The 21,647-nt window shown below is 40.7% G+C and overlaps 1 protein-coding gene across 7 annotated transcripts in view; it reads right to left on the bottom strand.

Moving 5' to 3' along the window:
• KCTD1 (potassium channel tetramerization domain containing 1) overlaps positions 1 to 21,647 on the bottom strand; it is a 101,250-nt gene that overhangs the window by 40,534 nt on the left and 39,069 nt on the right. The window contains exon 1 of one of the 7 annotated variants that reach the window (XM_064654702.1): positions 541 to 727. The exons of the other annotated variants lie outside the window; for them this stretch is intronic. The gene's annotated coding sequence lies outside the window, so the exon portion shown is untranslated. Of the gene's footprint in view, positions 1 to 540; positions 728 to 21,647 lie in introns of those variants that run through there. 7 annotated transcript variants of the gene reach the window in all.

The raw sequence follows: 21,647 nt of genomic DNA, 5'->3' as shown, positions 1-21,647 counted from the left end.
ACAATAGTACTAGGATTAATATTTTAGATCTCTGAAAGAAAAGCCTCATTTTAAACTCTGAATGTCTTTCAACATATGACAGAAGGTCAAATTATCCTATACAAGACTGTCAAATACAATGGAGAGCTTGAGAAGCTGGAAGGTTTTTTGGATATGCTGAGGCACCTAAGGGCAGAAGAAGACCTGCAACTATGCCGTGCAGCTGCTCACTCCTCTCACCACAAGTGCCATGCTTGCAGCACTCGGTATTATTTGCAGAAATACATACAGCAATGCATTTTAGAAAAAAGGTGGATGCCACAAGGCTGCTTGAGAGAGGGGACAGAGATACCCAGAGGGGTCCGTCATAGCTGACATATAAGGTATAGGTCAGCATGAAACAAAACCTTGGCTGAAACCCTTTCCTGGAGGTGTCAGTAACAGTGTTAGGCTGCTCTCTGTATCCTGCAATAGTCCAAATGCAGATCAAGCCTACAAAGTTGATAAATGCACCTCTTGTCACACCAGAGTGGCTACAGCAGTGGTGACTGAAGCACTTACCTGATGGGATAATTTTAACTGGTACATTCTCCTTGTCCCTGAAGCACTGGCTCTGGGGTGGAGTGCTGATCTGGCCCATCAAGATGGGGGTCCCTTGCTGCACATCCCAAATGTTGGCTGCTCACAGCCTTCTCCTCCTTGAGATGCTGGCACTGCTGAGCACATACACTCGCTAGGTGCTGCAAGTGCTGGAGAGACTGTGGTTGCATTTCCTTGGTAAAATGAGCCTTGCTGGGATTTCAGAGCAGATCGGGACCTAGAATAAATGACACAGGTGCAGAGAACCAAATGCGAGGCAAGGGGCTGAAGGAATTGAGGTATTTGTGCTGGATGGAGAAAGTTGCCTACCTGGAGATGCATGACAGTAAAAAATCACTCTTGGACAAGAGCTTAGAGACACTTTAATTCCAGTGTCCAGTAGCCAAGTCTATATCACACAGCTAACTTCAGCAGAACAGCTCTAACCATACCAACAGAAACTAGTCACTGAGACCTTAAGAAAAATCTCTAACTGGAGAAAAAGAATTAATGGATAATGGCAGGAGTCAAATGAAGACCTGTACTTATGTCAGTGCAGCAGTAAAAGTGAGCCCAAAAAAGTGGAAAAAGTAAAGTTTACAGAGACAGGATGTACCTTCTCTAATGCTTATAAACTTCTCTGAAGATCTCCCTAAGCGTCAAAACTGCAGACAAAAGTTTAATACCTCCCTTAAGATATAAGTTTGTACTCTTACTGGAAGATTAACTCAGCCCCTTGTTTGTTTGGTTAAGCAGTGCTGAGGACAGTACAAATGTTGTCATTTATTATACTCAGGCCCTGCAAGTAAAGCTCTGTTCTTCTGCACTGCCTGCCTATTTCTTGCTGAGCATCCCTTCTATGCTTGGGTCAAGCAAGTTTTAACTTAAGCCCATAACACAAGCAGGATCTTTGGAATACATCCAACACAGTGTACTATTAAAAAAAACCACAAAAACCACATGTAACTTGGGGGTCCAGCCCAGATTCACTATCCCCAAATACACACGCTTCCACAAGCCACTTTTGCTTTCTCAATGGAAGGAGACAACTTCTACAGCTTTCAGATGTGCTGATTCGATTCTCACTCAGTGAAAGCACCCATTTAATTCACAAGCTAAACCGGATTTGAAAGCTGCTCTCAATTACTGCACAGCACACCACTGCCCACCTAACACTGTATAATCACAGGGTGTTTACCCCAGGATGCAGCGAGCAAAAAGATCCCCTAACTATGCTGGAGGACATGGTTTAGATGCAGGAGGACATCGAACCAAAGGTCAACAGACCTGCTGTGATGCTTCTAATGGTGTCCTATGACAGGAGCAGACTGGATAGCCAGCATTTCAGGACACTCACTCCACCAACAGCTTGTCTGTTCTGCACCAGCTTCTACTCAATTAGCAATAAAAGTGAGTTAGGAGTGACCAAACAAAAGCATAACTCCCCAGCCTGAGCCTTCACTAACTGGACATGCCCAGTTCAAAATATTTCATGAAGTATATAGCAGAAGTGCCTCAGTGACCTTCACTCAGACTTCTTTATTCTCACATGCAAAAGGGGATCTTGTCAAATACTGCAGAAACAAGCCAGTAAGTTCTAAGAGATCCCCTGGTCTGAGCAGAGAGAGGCTGCAATTATTGTGGACACTTAAAAAAACCCAACCAACCACTCAAAAAAAACTAACCAAAAAAACCAAACTGAAAATGCTGTTAAAAGATGAACAGTCCCTGGGAAAGGTTGCCAGGTCTGAAGAGCCTTTAGCAGCCTGGCAGTCCTGCCCACAACACTACAGCTTGACACAAAAGTCTTTGCTTCTGCTGCCCTGAGGACAGTTTCATTTACTTTCCTTTAAATCTGGAAAATAGGTCGCTTTTCTTCTCGTACTTCTATCAAACATCGAGGAGCAGAATTTACCTGTACTTCATAGGAAAACAAGCACAAAAAGGGCAGAGATGACAGACTAGATCCCCTCCATACAAGGCTTCATTCATTACAGCGAGCAGCATCGATCCAAATACCTTGGACCATTTCATCCCTACTGCAAGAGATGCGGCCTGCCAGCTCCTTTGCAGATAACATAGCTACGTACTCAGGGGCTCCATTCAGAATCTACACCTCCTCCCTGAATGAAGCAGCCACTTGGTCAGCTCTCCCCAGACTCTGGGAATAGCCCAGCACAGAGCAGTCAACAGCTCCCATTGCCTCTGTAAGGGATGGAGAATCTCCCAGCTCATCTCCTGCACCAGTGAAGCCAGGAGTGTGACAGACACCTCCACTCCATGCATGTACATGGCGTTTGGACCAGGAACAGGGGAACACTGGAATCCATCTTCCAACTGCTGGCAGATAGACTACTTCTAGGTTGAGATATATTAATAATGTAATTTTTAGTCAGACTTTTCATTCAAGTGCTGTTGCCTTTTATCCACTTCTAGCAGGCACTCCACATATTTTGTAACAGTTTTTACATAAGAAAAGGACAAGGAAAAAGAAAAAAACACTCCCTCCTGGGTTTAGAAGGAAAGGACTTCTGCTTGCCAGAACCATGCTGGTTTATTTGAATGTAAAGTTAAACAAATCCTTACAAATGGTGTTCAGATTTGAGTGGGAAAGAAACCAACAGGTAACTTTCTTCTTGGACCAAGTTTGCAATTTGTCCAATAATCTTCTGGTGAGAACCAACACTAGAAAACAAGCATTGCTAAAATCTGACTGTTTTGTTTGCAAGGTAAGATCCCATCAGCAGTACCCGAATAAAGATTAATGTCTTGAATTGCAGTTGTATCTGAAGATTTTAAAGACCCATAAAAAGGTAGACTTCAGTGGGATAACTGGAAGGTTGTCATGAACTGTCACAATTTGAGAAACGGCTTTTTCTTCTTCAGATTTGACTCACAAACTGAACAAAAATAAGCCTGTACTGCCTTACTTGAAGTCAATTTATACTCCAGTTTGAATAGCACCTGCCCTTGGGTATGTTCCAGAACATCTACCTTTCCACAAAAGGAGGCTAACACCCATCGTAAAACTTCTAGAGGCACATTAGATGTCTGTTCCCCCCCCAGCAATTTCACCCTTAGAAGTAGAAGGAACGCTGCCAGTTACAGCCTGTGCTGAGGAAACATGAGTTATAATTTTACCCTGGGAAAATTGCTGAACTGGGAGCTTCTGGTGTGGCATAGGTCTTGCCTTCGCAATCCAATGGTTCTTTTGATTCAGAGAGGCTTTGAAAGGGTGGTGATGAAAAACATAGCCTCTCCCTTTGAATCAGCCAGCTGCCTGCTTCCCTCTGCACTTTTAAATTTGGTTTATTAATTTGCCTAGGAGCAGAAAGAAATAACACTGACCCATCTAGAGAAGATATGTCCAAAAATGTATCAAAGAACATTATCTATTTCAGGCTGACCACGCAGACAACAAAACCCCCAACTTTGTACTATCCAAAGAATTTTGTATGTAGAATCACCTTACCAGGCTTAAGAAAGTCTCTATTAGCTCTTCTGGCCATATGAAGAGGAAAGAGGAAAGGGACAAAATACAAGGATCTGATAAAACCATGTCTTTGAAATGTTCTAAACACACAAGAGCTTTAAGCACTCTCCAGATGTTTCTTGCAGCAACCAATAATAAAATATTCTCAGATGGAATGGCAATTTTGAAGACATTGCATCCACTTGGTAATTATGACACTAGCTAGTATAACAGACAGCTTCATCTATAACCTGACTGCAGAAAAAAGGCACAGAAGTGCTTTAAAGCCATACACTTTTAATTATCTAATTTATTATGAAGATGTAAACAAAACCACAATTTTGACAGTTACAGCTCAGTCTGGTAGAGAACTGGAAATAGGGTGTGAAACTGTAATCTTATATTATACATCCCTTGCTCCAGTATTGATGAAACACCATGGGCAAAAAGAACTGACATTTAGGAGCTCTGTGTCACTGCTCTGTTTTTTTCCTGTCTCATCTACTTCCCCTCCCAACAAGTCTCTGAAGCTGAACTTAGCAAAGCAACATCCCTGTCTCTCAGAAATGATAATCTATCAAAACCCCAGCACAGGGATAGAGACTGCCAAGAGGGAGAACAGTGCAAGGAAAGGGTAAAAGTTGAACTTGCTGAGATTATGAGCTTTTTTCGAAGTCTTTGTTAAGACGGGCTGCAATAGGGAGTGTTTACCCATCTCTAGGATGATCCCATGCATTTCCAGGGTTAGCTGGGAGTTTTTCCTCTCCTCTCATAACTCCCATTGAAATTATCAGCCTACAGATTTCACAACAAGCAGGAGAATGAAAAAACCCAAACACTATCATGAAAGAAATCATATTATCATTACCTATTTCAAAATGCCTGTGGGTTACTTAATACCTTGGGACAGGCAGCATAACACCACACAGATGCTCACTGTATGGGGTCAGGAAACAGCCTTCTCCTAAAAATACACATATGAGGCAACACACAGCACCTCTCCTCAGAGCTCTGGAAACAGGCTATCCATGTGGCGCATGGGACCTGAACCCAAAACCATAAGAGACCCAGATACTGCTCTATCCCCACCCCATAATAAAATCTGTCCATCTTTGGAATTTAAATCCCTTAGAGCAGCCGGTATGTTTTTGAGTGGCTGGTAGGAAGGGGCTGAAGTCCTGAATTAAGCTAAATACAGCTGTGGCTAAATTCAAAAAGCTCCTTCAAAGCAGTAGTGCACAAAGGCTTTTACTTCATTTTACCTCTTTTTGGGTGTTTGAAGTTTGCCTAAATGCTGGAAGAGTATTTAGTGATGAAGGGGAAAAGGGAATGGTGAGCATATGACTATGGGGGTCACGCAGCAATTTTTTTTTGTTAGTGTGAAGGGCAGGATTCAAGGAAAGAAGAACACAGGAGTCTGCTCTGGCAGGCAAACAGAGTGCTTGGCAAGACAACGACCATATGGCATATGAACAAAGCATATTTTAGATTTGGTTCGTTTGATTCCATTATATGTAAAAGATACTCTAAGATCCATGGCTAAGAAATACAATTTTGATTATTATTGTTTTCAAACCTGTAGGGATTTCTCCAAGTAGTCATTGTAGCTCATATGATAAACACATCCATTTGGCAGCTAATTTTAGCATTTTTTGCCCACAAGGGTGATTAACCCTGAATCTATATAACCATGTGCTAACAGAAGCCATCATTGCCCCCGCCAACCTCATGAGGCAGCAATCCACTATTTAATTGTAGATGAACAATCTCTGCTAACTACCTCAGCAAACTCTTTATTTTATATTAGAAGGTTTTTACTTGATCCAACGCCAAAACAGATCGTACATATAACCTCAGAAGAGCGGATGAGATTTACATTACATGCAATATGCACTTCCTTGGACTGCACGGCCTGCTTCTAAATCTGCACTTATTCTTCTCTGGTCATTACTAAAACACAAAGAATCAGTTGTTGGGCAACAAAAAGACATGAAAATATTTAAAGAAGCAGAAAAGTCTATGCCTGTCAATCAATGAGAAATGCCTGTCTCACTTTCTCTATCTATTGGCTTTTATTGCCTCCAATGTACAACACATTTCAATAAAATTAAAAATAACACATTAGCATAAACTGATAGTAGATATAGCTATGTTATGGCACAGAGAAGAATCACATCATTAGATGATTCCAAGGGACAGCTCAAAATTCAAACAACAAACATCTGCTTCAACAAGAAAATGAAAGATAAACATAATACAGTTATCTCCAAAACATACAGAAATCAAGTGAGACAACTCTGGACACAGACTGTCACTTGCCACAGCTGTGGCAACCACCATAAGCATGCAGATATGAAGTAAATGTCTCTTTTGTTAGGCTGTTCTCTAACAGGGCTCTTGGAGAAGCTGGCCCCCTTGCCAGAAGGCTCAGATCAGGTAATTCAAACTGCTGATGAGGCACTAAGCTTTATATGAACTTATGCTCATTCAAAATAAGACTTGAAATCTTTTGTTGGGTTTGTGGGGAAGCAGAGGAAGACTTCATTTACAAACTCACTGAATATCTTGAGTGGTAAAAACCAGTAAGACCATGCTGCTAAGGGTAAACATCTTCTATAGGCCCAAACTGACAGTTTTGAACTACACTTGTTTTCTGCCATAGAGAAGAAAATAACTTTAAAGAAGGATCAAGACCGAGGATCAAGACTGGGGAAAAAAGATCTAAAAAAAAAAAAAGAAAATCATTTAAAGAGCAGTTCTGAGTATCAAAAGTATGAGAAGGTGTCAGGTACAGACAACCACCAAGTATGATGAAATAAATTTTTTAAACCATATGCAAAAAACCCACCACATCCCAGTAGAGACATGAAAAGTGGAAGAAACCATCACAAGAAGAAGAGCTGACAGGTAAAGGAGCAGATAAAGGGACAATTGTAAGGGACACATGACACATTCTGAGTCTTTAAAGACCAATTCCAGATAAAGTCTGGGAGATAACTGCAAAGGATTTTATCTGGAACCATGTAAGTTTGACCAAAACATCAGGAAGGCCTTAGAGCTTGTGTCTCATTTCATGTTTGTCCTCCTGCTGTTTTATTTGATGCTTGTCTCCTATTCAGGAGCAGTGCAGGAAACCATCAGCTCCCTCCCTAGTGCCGAAGGGGAGGAAAGCAGAGGCCAAGGCACTAGCATTTCTGCAAAGGGTAAGGAAAGGGGGCAGGCACACCAAGTGAATGTTGGTAGTGGGAAAACCAACCTTTTGGAACAACAAAGCCCTGCAAGAAAAAGAAAGGAGCAAACAGAAGAAGGAGGAGGCATTAAATTGGTAAGAGTGGAGAAAAGGGGGGGGTCAAAAAAACCCCAAAAGAAGCCCTCCAAAAATGCCAAACATTTAAGTTGACAGGTCTCCCCTTCAGAACAAATATTTGAGAAGCTTGGCTTCAGCAACAGAAGAACTGTAATGTCAGAAATAAAAGAGCATTTGAAATAAACAGGAAAGGTTTCGGGGCTTTTCTGGTGATCATCTAGTAGACTTTAACAGAACTTAAGTTCAGCAACAATTCCTGAATTTAGATTGTCTCAGCTATCTTCCACATCCCATTACAAAACACATTCAACTGAATGCTTGACTTCTGATGAACACCAACCTAGAGTTCAAAAACTGAAGGGGAATAGCTTGAGGAGAGGTTTATCCGTGTGGAGAGGGGTTAGAGTGGAAGGATGTGATGCAAGATTGTTTTGTTTTTCAGCAAAAACACTAACCCTCATCATTTCCACCTGCTCTGCCTTGCACAATGAACAGAACTTCAATCCAGAAAGCAACAACGGGTGAGGGTATGTGTGCACCTTATTCCACATATTTGACAAGCCGTGTGGAATGAGGTGTGGCAAGAAGTGGAATTCCTAACTCCAGCCCTGGTCAGGAAGGACGGCTGGATGCCAACCACGCCATGAAGGTCTTGTCATCTAAAATTCAAGTAAGGTGCTGAGAAGCCCAACACTTTCTCATATTGAGGTGTGCCACAGATACAGAAAAAATTTATATTACAGTCACAGGGTTTGATAGCCACAGGAGTCTCACCTGCCACACATTGGCTTCAACAAAACCTCTTAACCCATCTTGCAGTGATGAGCATTACAAAGTGTTCAGCAGCAAGTAGCTTCACCAAGAATAATACACTCCTGCCAACACTAACTTCACTTGACCAGAAGCAAGTCTGGAAGTTTCTAGGATGCTGACGTTGTGGTATCTAGTAATAAGGATGGAGGTTCACCTAGTCAGGGCACAACGAAGCAAGCCAGGAAGTTCCTCTGGGACTAAGAAACCCAGCAGAAATCTGAATGCATGGCTGAGCTTAAGCAGTAGCAGTTACATCAGAAACGGTTTTAAACACAAAAAGGGAATGGAAGACAAGCAGATAAACTCTAATACTCACATGCAAATTAGAATCAATGATGACAATTGATTTTTATAAAGGGTCTAATGATACAATGTCAACTAATTCTTCCCATCTGAAGCCTGGCACCATTCAGTATATTTAATTCAAAAAAACCCTGAGTGCATTCTTTTTCTTCCTCCCCTTCTTCTGGCTTTTTTGCCATGCTGACGCTTGTTTGCATTACATCTATTTTGAGCTAAATTAAATAGGAGAAGCAGAGTTTGGTTCAGTAGTAGCAATAAATGGGGTTAGCCTGGCATTGATCTGTGTAAAGGGGCCAAAGCTAGGACTGCCAGAAGCAAAACATGGCCAGTGAACTCTATAGCACCAAGAGTGACCCTGCAGCTGAATTCCTAGCCCTGATTACAACAGAAAGAGACTTGCTTTCCTGAACAAAGAGTATTTCAGGCAACAGATTAGCAAGAGAAAGTCTACTTGCAACGGCAGACGGAGGAAACTGACAAAAAATAAGAATCACAGCACAGTCTGGAGGATGTTAGAAAGCTTCTGAACAGCACAAAACAAATGCATGCCTTGCCACTATATTTTTTGTATGCCCTCATGCTGAGGCCCAGATGCTGAAAAAACGGTATTTTTCTTTTGCATCTCAGTTAAATAGCTTTAAGTTAGTGAAGTGTACAGCAGGGAAGATGAGCCAAAACCATACTAAGGATAGCACACTGAAAAAGTTCCCTTGCAGACTAAGAACATTTGTCTTGCAGCCCTACAGAAAGGGCAATCACATTTACTCTAAGAGAAAAGGCCCCTTTTATAAATCATGTTTTAAATTCAGCCTGCAAATCTGTACAGAAGGAGAATTTCACAATCCTTAGGAAACACGGATCAAATTTGCTCGCTCTCTGGGTGTTTGTGCTGTTGTGCAATGCCAAACAGCGAGAGCACAGCAGTAAATCTGGCCTCATGACTACCAAGTTTAATCACGGTGTATCTACAAGGGAGAACAAAGTGCCTCTTATTCCTGCTGCACTGTGATCCCTCTGGATCTCAAACCAAGCAGGGTCAGTTCAGGCCAGCATTTGACTAGAGGCCAGCAGAGCACTGGAATCAGCCACTTCCAAGGTTGAAGTAAGCTCTCACCTCACCTCTAGTGAGACCACATCACACAGGAGAAGCACACAAGATGTTGGGCACTCAGCATCCCCATCAGCACCTTCAGTCACTGCTCCTAATGCTCTGGCAGGTCCGCTGGCTATTCACAGGTCCTGTACACAGCAAGAAGCTGGTGAGAAGCATAGCACTGCCAAGTGATCCGAGACTACTGAGCAGCAATGTTTCCTATCCTCATTTTTTTATCCAGGACAGTTGGGTGATATGGTGTTACCTGCCTAGAGCTCACCTTTGCTGGAAATCCTGAGTCAGGGCTGACTCTGAGCAGTGCAGCCCGCTCCTCGTGCTGGCTTTGCCAGGAGCAGTGGGGATCTCAGCCCCCAGAGCAGTAAGAAAAACAAAGGATCATTCATCATCACTGCTTTGACTTTTAACCTCTTTTCCATATTTTACATGAGCATTTCCTTAAAAGCAAGGACCACAAAATATTGAGCCATGTCAATCCTTGTTTATAAGCTATTAAAGGCCTTCAGCCCATTTTTCCCCACACAAAGCCCCATAAGAGATTTTTGCTTGCTGCTTTACCAAGGGGCAAGGTGGGAACCCACAGAGGAAAGTGAGAGAGATTTAAAGAGTCTGTCAGTGTACTGACAGCCTGCAAAAAATTAAGTCAGAAATCTGCAAGACATCACCTTGTTTTTTTAATGCTACTCATTTGGCTTGCCACTCTTATTAAGGGTTGATTACATCCTTCTCTTGAGTTTCGTGGTGGCTGCAATGTCAGAGTACGGGACATGTGGTTGTCATGACTGGGAACTTGCTGACTGATTTATGAGAACTTACAAACCCACAAAACCAGAAATTTTTTATTATTCACTTACATTCTGAATGTTCCTTTCACATTTAATTGAATAAATCTTGAGCTAATGAAAGTTTATTTCTAGTTCAAAATTCAGCTTCCCTTCTGTAGAAGGGTGCCTAAGCCTGATATACCTTTGCTATAGAAATCACCCCACAATATCTTCCAAACAGATCAAGTTCAATATACTTACATTGGTAACAGCATCTTAAGTTGTCATTTTAACTGTTTAGCGGGCATTGAGCCATGTCAAATAGATCAGTTCATTATTAAAAGTGGCAATTACTGTAAATTACACTTTTCATAAGAGCAACTACCTAAGCTTTAAATATGTTATGATACCTCCCTGACCATTCCCTTTAAATGAGGATAGCTGAGGGCTTACACATCATCATGCAACAAATAGCCGTGCAATTTCGGACTACTCTTTTTTAACCACTCCTCTCCCCAGGGCTACCACCCCCATGGCAAAACTGGCAATACAGACTACATGCTCCTGCCTCCTCTGTTCCAGTTCACAGACTAAGTATGGCAACTCAATTTGCTGGTGACAATGACAGCACCCAAAAAATAATCCCTTGACCAAGGTTTGCTGTAGCTGCTGAAGCGCAGGCACACAGTTCCTTTTGCTGACTCCACAAGGGAGCAAAAGCCTTCCACAAAGGAGGAGGGCAGCCGAGGGCAGTAACATCAAGCTAAGATTTGCCAGGGCTTGTCTGTCAGAGGACAAAGTTTTTCATTTTAACCACTTTTGGCACATTCCACATTCAGTATTTTCAGGAGCTTTCTAGGATGTTTATGAAACAACTGCAAGGTAGGCAACTAAATTGATGGCGGCACAAAGAATTCCTTCCCACATTCCTCTCCCATGCTCTTACCATTGAAATAAATGAAGATGTAGTTTATGTTTCTGTAATTACAGTTTGTATAAAGGAGAACAGGTTGCTAAGTTATGGTAAGGAGCCCGTGAGCCTGTCCTCTGCTTTGAATACCACAGCGATGAAGATTTTACCGAATAAAAAGACCAGTCAAAACATTACTCAGAGGGAATCCACACTCTGATATCATCCAGCATAAAACGACCTACTTTTAAACTCCTCACGTTAATCAAACCAATCAACTGGAAATTGTTCTTATGAGAGCTATTTTAACATAGGTGACATTCAGAACACTGTCAGGTTTCAGTCGTTTAATATTAAGTACCAAAAGGATAATATTACAGGTTTGCTTTATGACATTTTTGTACCATATATCATCTGTTGTTTGCTTCTAATCCCGTGTTTCCTCCATTTAAATTCTTACAGTATTTATATAGCCTTGTAAAACTCCAGTACAAAAGAACAAGCAACAGGAGCTTTCCCCCATACATTACTTACCAACTTAACTATGTAACGCGATGTGAAAGGTTTATGCGCACCAGCTGGATCTCATTACAGCTAACTTTCTGTCTTTTTAAAGTGTACTTTATCTGGAATATTGAAATCACTAAGAATTTCACTTAAAAATATGTTGAGCTGGCATACACACAAGTTTCTACTGCAGGATGCTAACTCATTCAATAGGTTCACAAGTCACGCTTGTGGACGCTAATTTCTGAAGTTTAAAATGCATCAGCTCCAATTTAAATATCTGAAGCCAACAGAACACCTCAGCTTAATTCAGTCTTCCCTTCTAAGCATCACAGTAATCAGAGGCACTACTCCTTGTATAGTAAGAAAACCAGCAAGAAAAAATAGGAAAGGAAAAGTTGCAAGAGGGCAACTCTCTACTGATTGGTGCTAAGACTCAGAGGTACGGCAGCTTATATAGCAAGATATATCTAAAACGCAGGAGTCTGAGCTGGGATGAATTCAGCAGCAAGACCATCAAAGAGGTTACTAAATACACAGCTGAACCATAGCAAGCTTGTCAAACAATTTGGTATCACCAGTTGAGAAATTCCTTTTCAATCGTGAGGCAAGAATTGCGGTTTAATAAAAGCATAAGAACAAAACCGAGCATAAAAAAAATCATGTGCAGTGATTTTATTTTTGTTGTATATTTGACTGTAATTACTGTCTTAAGTACTTTAATTGTCTGGCATCTCCTCAAGTGCCTTGCCTGTGGGGAGGGGAGGCAGGGCAGTTTATAGTTTGTTATTAATGAATGAAGTACAAACAAGTTTACCTTGTCTGTAATCAACATTCCCATCAAAACAGTTTGAGAAGAAAATGTTAAGGGGTCCATTCGTCCCATGAACCCAATGTGACTCTGTTAATATCTGCTTTTTAATGATTAAAGTGCTTCTGCCATGTCACTTCCACCTCAGAGGGGGAAGTGGCAGACATGTTTATAACACCCGCATGAGAAGCACCACCTATGTGTCCATTGCTGTTCTCTTCTACAGACATCTGCTCTTGGCCACTAACTTGGGGATGGGGGATGGGGACAGCCCCATATGACCTTCCTTGCATGCATTCTAGGTTAGAAAAGGGGATGTGCAGGCAAATCTGTAGGGTCATTTACAATAGGTCTGGAATGATGCACATCCAACCCATCTCCACTGTAAATAAATTTTGCCTGGAGTAGAAATGGAGTGGAGGGAAACAAGAATGAATGATGAGAAGAAGTTCATACAGAATAAAATAAAATATAATTGTCTGCTTCATTAAGAAATTGTTAGAGCCAAGAAGCCATAAGTAAAAGTCAGTGGAGTGATACGAAGAAGATGGTAAAGCCAGGAGGATGGAGAAGCAAATTGCTATTTTTCACAATTAGTAAAGGACACAAAGAGTACAAATTTGGCCGTTAGTCTTGTTTTTCCACTTAAATTGGTACAGAAACCTGCTGCTTTTAGATAACATCACACCCACAGCCCAGCAGACCATCCAGATAGCAAGTGTACCACTGGCAGAGCAAGCTTTCTCTTGTGGCTGTCAGCCTGTCCTGCCTGTCAGGAGCTCACCTCTGGGGCCAGAGCAGCTCTTCAACACCCAGGCTGCCAACGAGAGGGACTATCAGCGTGAGTTCTAGTGGCCTATATTGCAAGGATACTTGTCCACTAGGATCTAGACTGAGACTGCTAATTTTCTCACAAGTCACAAAAAAATGTACTTTAAGAACAGCTAACAACTTTCTCTTTTTACAGGTGAGCACTTTCCCCCCCCCCAGCCCCTTCTTGGGCTAGATCACTAGTGAAAGCAGAGTAACATCACAGTCCTGTAGCCTGTATACTCTTTATTGCCTTTCATCAGCTGGTGCACTGTCCAACACTGTCACCTCCTATCTCTTGAAACACAGCTTCTTACTTTCATGGTACTGTCTTGCTAGCAAACAGGCAGCACACTTGTTGCTCCAGGGAGGCTCTATGTTGTGGTGGTCACTTCTCATGTACTTTTTTTCCACAGTAAGACACAATTTTCAAGTCACAACATGTATGACAATTTCTCCAAAGCACAATCCTACTGTTTCTACAACAGTGCTCAAAGCACCCTACCATTGCAAAAAAGCAGATATTGCTGATCAGATGAACACTTCCCCTTGAATAAGTTTCTTACAAAGTGCATAGCCATGTATTTTGATGTAGCTGCACATATAAAGCATGGAAGTAGACCCTGTAAATATTGATTTGAGTCTCCTACTCATGAAAATGCATAGGAAGAAACTTGACAGAAGAAAGATGTGAAGAGAGTCTGTATAGAAGTTTAAAATATATTTATTAAAAAAAAAAGTGAAGTACTGTATGATAGCAGCTTAACTTCTTCTCAAGAATGGCTTGTGAAAAGCTAGCACCCAGCCATCTACCACCAGAACCAATGAGAAATTCCTGGCTGCTCAGAGCTATGACAGTATGTTTTTTTCCTTAGGGAAAAAAGTGTTTTGATCAAGCACACCACCGAGGCATTTAAGGTTGTCATGTAACGTGAACTGACTATACAACAGAAATACAGGCATTAACATACACAGAACAGACTAGCATACACAAGCCATTTTGGATGCAGACAGCTATTCATGCAAATAATTCAACAACCCTACTATTCCACTAGGAAACAGAGTCAGATAAACATGGGAAAAAACCAAGACTTTCCAACTGTTTCCCCTCGACCATGTACACTTCCTACATGCCCTCCCACCACAGAGTGGAGCTGCTCTCTCTGTTTGGCATCCAGGTGGGATGAAGCTGTCTTTGAAAGCAGGAACCCACTGGGGTTCTTCTCAGGAATTTTATGAAGTATCTTAAAGATTAATAGAGTATATGACAAGCTTCTGCAGTGCTTTGATCAAAAATATGTTTTTGCAACTTCCTCAGTGAGTTTTAATACGATGTGAATGAGAAATTGATCTGGACACTTTAGTTCACAAGGAGTATTTCAAGTAGCTTCAGGAAACTACTTTATTGTCCATTAGGCATAAAACCAAACACAATGTTACAGGTCATTTTACCACTGTGCTGACAGGGGATTTCTTTCAGAATACGTACCCAAGAACCAATGACTACTCTGACACAAAACTCTACAGGAAATCACTGGCTTAAATGTCACATTTTTTAAGGGTAAGAAAAAAAACTTTAGATTTTAGTTCCCATAAGAGGCAATAATACAATGTACTTAATTTAAGTACTACTTATTTTTTTTAACTGACTCTAAAGTTGAAGAAAACTAATACTTCCCTCCCTGCCCCTTCACTGTTCTTTTATATTTTCCTCTAGCATTTCTAATTTAAAGAAAAAAAAATGCACAGTTCTTCTTTGCCATCCCTCTGGTCTATCTTTTCCTTGATCAAATTTTGTTTCAGTGCAACTACTACATTTTTTATTTAGTATTAGGAGAGAAGGATTTCCCCCCGCTAATTTTTTCCTCCAATTTCAGCCCATCTCCAAACAGAGACATTATTTCTTACTCCTTGAATCCATTAAACTAATCCAGCAGAAGCACACTGCTATACAAAATTAATCTGGTTCCCAAACAGATATGCTGCAACAAGATAGTTGATAAGGTTTTGTCACCCTGCCTTTCCTCTCCTCATTTTCCATTTCAACTTATTACTTCCATCTTTTTCTTCTCACAAAATTTCCATACTCTGCATCAAAATTCTGCTAATACAGCTATTCAACCCTTGCTTTCTGGCCTCCAGGTAGGTTGGAAAGCTCATATCTGCTCTCCTACCCTCCTAAAAATAGGTAACTCCTATTCCAGACCACTATCATTAATGGTAAAGAGAATAAAAGGTTTTCAGATTGGGGCTTTTTTGGAGCTTTTTGATTTTATAAAGATTGGGGAGGAGGGACCAAAAAAAAAGACATTTTAGTTTTTTCTTACAGCATTGGTTCCCTTTTTGGGAGGAAAGCCTGAGAAGACCTGCAGAGTCCTGAGTGGTGGGCTGGCAGCAGCAATGCCCATCATCCCTGTGGCAGGGCTGTGTGGTCACTGCTCAAGTGGCAGCGTTCCTTTGGTTGGAGCCTGAACCAACTCCCTACAGGAGAGATGGGGCCCCAGAGGACTCACCGTGCCAGGCTGCTGCTGTGAGGGTTAGGGTAGTAGGGTAGCTGCTCCAGCTCTGTTGCTGGAAAACCTTTACAGAACAATGCCAGAACACCACCATACCAGAGCATTTTACAGCAACTAACTTTGGTAAGATCATAAACTTGTAGCAAAAAAAGTGTCCAGTGGAAGCAGTGTAGCACTTTACAGAAATAGAAATGCCTTAATAAGTTACAGTAGTCAGCTAAGCTGCCAAACACAGAAGGAGGAGAAGTGTGTTTTGCTGTTTTAGCAAAAATTTGGACATGGGCCTTGTGAAATCAAAACAGAAAAAAAATATTTATCAGCTATTATATTTTTTCCTGGAAAGATACAGATTTGACCTGATGCTTTGGTACCTCTCAAGAATCAAACCAACATACATGAACTTCTGAAAGTATCTGCTGCATGTTTTACATGACAGCAACAGTTAGTACACTATCATTACCCTGTACTGCAAATCTAACGTACTACTATATTCATGATCCCAAATATGTTCATTAGCACTTTGCAAGCTAATATACCATATTGAGAAAAACTGACTGGTTAAATTTCTACTTTAGCACAGGCTTAAGGAATCTTTTCTTAATGAATTACAAGAGTAAATTTTGAAGGGTTGAATTATCCTCCTCTGTACCATGGGGATAATTTTACCAGTTACAGAGTAGTCTAGTGCTGCTTCCATATACCAGTACAACATATTAGCAACTCAACTAATACTATATTCAGTCACCATACATTTTACATGCAATACCCATTTTGACACATTTGTAGTTTCTAGTTACAATAAACTTGGTTTTCCATTGTTGTTTTTTTTTTTAATTCCTTATTTTTGATACTTTTCAATGCCTAAAACTGAAGGGAACAGCTTGTATCTAAAAATACTTTCAGTGGAAACATTTCCATTCAAGTCCTACATAAAAGATAACAAAAAGACTCAGTATTTTACTTGAAACCAACTGACAAATGCGGGTGCATGTCAAAAATAACACACTAAAAGTCCCCCAAAAAAGGTAACTTGCAAAGAGATAAAACCAGTAATAGGGTTGCTTTGGAAGTGTGTCAAATGCCCCAAAAAGAAGGAAAAACTACAAAGTTCTGAAAGAACATTAAAGTTGTTTCTGCTTTTCAAAAATCAAACTGTAACTGTGTTACACATACTGCTATGGATTGGCAGCAGCTTCAGAAAACTGATTTTGCAGCAGTTTGAGTCTGACACAAACCACGTTAGTCCCGCTCTGCCTATTTTATTTTCAAATGATACTTGTGCAAAAGAGCCAGATTCAAAGGCTGAGGGATTTTGCATTGCCATCCCTGCTAAGGAATATCACTTTTTAAAGTGTTTGTGCTGGGGGAAAAAAAAAATCGTATTCCTACTAACATCAGTCAGTTCTAGAGAACCTAGTTTTCCTCACCTGGTTTCACGGACAACATAGCTTTGCATTATCCATTTTGCCTCAAAGAACAGTTCCTTTTCCACTCTCAAGTTTGCCAGTCACTGATCAGTGTGTGATTTCAGAGGAAGTGGTGGGTTTTTTCAGAGAAACTGTATTTTCAAAGGGATAATCAGCAAGATACCTACTTAAGGGTTACTGAATTAAGAGGCACGACAAAGTGTAAAACAGACTGAAAAGCTGAACAGTTATTTCTGAACTGCTGATTAGCCAAACTCCACAAGCTTAGAGCATCTTCTTACTTTCCCCCAATCCCCTAAAAAGCATTTTAAAGAATTGAGCAGAAATGTGAACCTGGTTTTGCAATAGTCTAGGGAGAGTTTCCAGAAACTAGTGTATTATGATAAGAAAGACACAGCATGTTTTCTAAACCCAAGATGGAAACTAATACCGATCAATTTGATAAAGGCTTAAAAAAACCATCACTTCCTGATCAGCCAGTACTGCTGTCATAGCTGAGATGAGGAGGAAGAGCTGAGATGAGGAGTCACAAGCATCCTTTATGACTAGCCAATGCTGCCAGTTATAAAATTATTAGAAACACTGGGAAATGCTCAAAAAGGCAACCAATTTAAGCATGTTTCCTCTTTATCTGTATTTCACACACCATTCGTACTACAGACACAGGATTCTGTTAGGACATCTGTGCTCCCATTTACACTTTCCAACTTGTCGACCCAGCTCTCAGTTACGTCCTCCTAATTTGGCATCAAAACTAGGTGGGTTAATTACAGCACTTCAGATGACTCACATACTTCAGAACCAGGCGATTTCAATACAAGGGAAGGAATTTATCAAGCGTGTCACAGGTAACAGCCAGCCCTTGTAAGAAGGGAGGAAGGAAGGAAGGAAGCTATTTAAGTCCACTTCACTTTCCATGCTTCTCCTCTTTCCCCCATTTCAGGAACAAGAAGAAAATAGTCTCAACCCACTCCAAGTAGCAATAAGGTGAGGAGGGCAATGTGAGCTGATTTCCCCTTCTCTTTTGTGCTAAACCCACACACCTGTGCTCACCACATGCTTCCGCTGCTGCTTCTCCAGGGGAGCCATAAGCCAGAGGATGCTTGGTAATTAACCACTGATGCTTTCCTATTGAGCCCAAGAGTTTCGGTGCTGTTCCTTCAGGTGCACTGCAGACACCTCATCCATGAAACAAGAGCTCACACCAGCAAGGCGAGGGCAAGCTTCCCATCTGGTCACCCTGGATCAGTGTAAGAGCTCCGTATGATTATACTGGGCCTTAATAACTCAAAGTCAAAGCATCAGACACAGTATGCTGCCCTTACTGCAGGCCAATCTCCCTCTGCCACTTTTGAAGCCTACTAGAAACACACAGAGAAAAAACAACACGGCAAAATAAGCAGCTATATATATATCGCTGTGGTGAGTAAAAGCTCAGGATTAAGCTGAAGGGTGTTGAGAAATCAGTCTTGAAATTTTTCCAGAAATGTTTAATTTTAAATATACGTAAATGGACACACATCACAAAAAAAAAAAAAAAAAAAAAAAAAAAAAAAAGCAGTGTTTTAGAGGAATCATTCACTTATGCATTACATTTCTGACAGACTGACACAGAAGTAGTAACAGCATACACAGGTGCCAACTTGCAAAGAAGCCTGAGAGCTGTGGCTCCATTAGAGCTACCAAGCATAAGAGTTTCAGCTACCCATCCTCTTCCTTCCCCCACTCCCCATATCAAAAAACAAACTAAAACAAATGATAGCATCATCAGATCTGGTCCCTGGGCACTTTAAGGAGGAGAGTGGGAAATGAAGTGCTGTGCTAGAAGTAAGTTCAGCTCAGAAATCACCCCAGCACTTCCATAAGACGACTGGGATGTGAAAACAGAAAGAAAGCCAAAATTCAGCTTCACACCTCGCCTCCCGTAAAGAGATTTCTGCCCTCCTCCCTTTGCACAGAAAAGTACTCTAGCCTGTGATACCTGAACAGCACCTACCAACCAACCTCCCTCCCACTGTGAGCTACCCCCACTACCAAAAAAGCTACACTCAAGCCCCATCTCCTACCCCTTGGGGAAGGATCAGTTTCATACAGCCGGTACCACTGTTCGAAGAGAACTGATTACCTCTTGCCAAAAGCGACACAGTAATTCATTATCCAGACTACATGACCCATTTTAAGTACCAGAAACACCTCAGAACACTCAGGCTAGGATTTGAAACAAATCAGAAGTACCAAGAAGGTACCAGTTCAGGAGTGTGCTATACAGAGCAGATGTGTCCCAAACATACAGTGAAAAAAGAAAATGTCTTCATACATGGGTGAAGTGATTAGAGTTTTAAAATTTCACTCCAATTCCATTCTATTAAAATGATCTGTCCTAGCTACAGAAGTACACAGATGCATACAGCTGGTCACATATCAATTAACTAAGAATCTATTAGAAATGTATATATTGCATCTGTGCACTACAACTTTGAATACTTCCAATACTAGAAACTGCATTTACAAGACAAAGGCACTTGTCTTTATAGGGGATTAAGTCCTTAGTAAGTCTGAAGGTTTCCAGATCAACCAACTAAAACTGGCTCAGTGCAAAGGCATATGAATGTCTAAAAGCCCAGAAGAGCCACTTTTCCTTGTTGATAATCCCCAAAAAACAACCAGAAGAGAATTCAATCGTATGTCTTCCAATGTTACTTTTAGATCAAGGTATTATGAGAAATTCCAATCCCTTCCTTATTACCCCCTTCAAAAGCCTAGAAGAGACTTAGAAAGCACTCCCTGGAAACATGATTATATATTTTTACTATCACAACACTAATAAATCTCCTCTACATCAGATAAAATGCAGTTACCAACACTTGTCCCTTGAATCCAAAATATGATAAAAAATTATCTTGCACATACATATTTGGCTACATGCCCTTAACAATTTCCTTCTGAAAAGAAGGGTGCATTTATTGCTTCAGAAACAGAAAAGCAAAATAATAAAAAAGAAAGGACACAGGGGAAAAGATGAACAGAAGGACTTCGAAAGTGACTGAAAATCTACAACATCTCTAATTAGGTTCCAGCTTCCAACACAATAGTGGGGGTACCATGGTCTGTTATCAAGTTTATAGCCAAAGGCACAAGACAATACAACCCCACACTCAATTTAATTACAGCCTATGGCTTTTGCAGTACTGGTGTGTTTCAAAGGGTTTAAGCACTCATTTATTTCTACACCATACATGAAATAAGGCAGCTCTGTGTCATACAGACTCACCAATTAGACTGAACAGTTTCTGATCTCTTGCTCTCTAGAAGCAGAGCAGTGGGCAATGGGAGATCTCTTACAGAATAATCAGAGAAGACTTCTTATTAAAAAAAAAAAACCAACAACAAAACAACCTCTCTGCTGCCTTTAAGCTTGTGCATTTTATCTTTCATGCGCACAGGGTAGTAATATAGTCATTTCACATTCTGTAGAATGTAAAAGAGTGTCAAAATATAGCAACACTTCCATGATGCTGGTTTTGCTCTTAATTGTACTAAAAAGATCATCTTTATTTGAGCTACACAAAGCTGATCACCTCTTCCATTTTTACCTTCCCTGAAGGCAGGACCATCAAGTTCTCCAACTAGTTCACATGATGCAACTAAATAAAAGCAGTCTAAGTTCTAAAAAGTAAAAATATTTTGAAAATTAAAGTGATAGTAGAAGAAATCACCATCTGAAATAGTTACACAATTTATTACCTCCAACATATCATGTCAATGCAACCAAGAGGACCTACAAAGACAGTAGTGGACTTTTAAACTCCACAGCCACAATTCTAAGAGTGTGTATCAAAACACCATTCTTGGATCTTCTCTGAAATACTCTCCTAAGTCACCTTAAATCAACTCCCTCTCCAACAGCTGATTCAAAATGGACCAACTTCAGCCTAGGAAAGAAAAAACAGTTCCCTTCACTCCTTTCAGTGTAGGTACTGCCTCCAAAGCTGTATATGATATCATTAAGCTTACCTCTATTCTGCTTTTCTTGTACCCATCTTTGGAAAGATTCACATGCCTTCCAAGTCTCATGTTTGTTATGAGGAACACAGCCTGGGATATCCTTAAAAAGAATATATTCTTAAAAAGAAAAACCCTATCTCTCTTCAACAATCTTTAGCAGCACTCAGTTACAAACAGCACTGACTTCCACCAAATAGAGCAATAGCCATGATTCATAATTCATATGTTTCACTATGGAGATTGACAAGAAAGCTATCTTTGGGGACCATACTTGACACCACTGCTACCCCACCCCCCTGCCTCCCAAGGATTTCAGAACAATTTTGATGACTA

This window comes from Pseudopipra pipra, chromosome 1, assembly GCF_036250125.1.
Source record: "Pseudopipra pipra isolate bDixPip1 chromosome 1, bDixPip1.hap1, whole genome shotgun sequence".
Lineage (NCBI taxonomy): Eukaryota > Metazoa > Chordata > Aves > Passeriformes > Pipridae > Pseudopipra > Pseudopipra pipra.
Note: the sequence above shows the minus strand (reverse complement) of the source record. Positions and strands in the feature narration are given on the sequence as shown.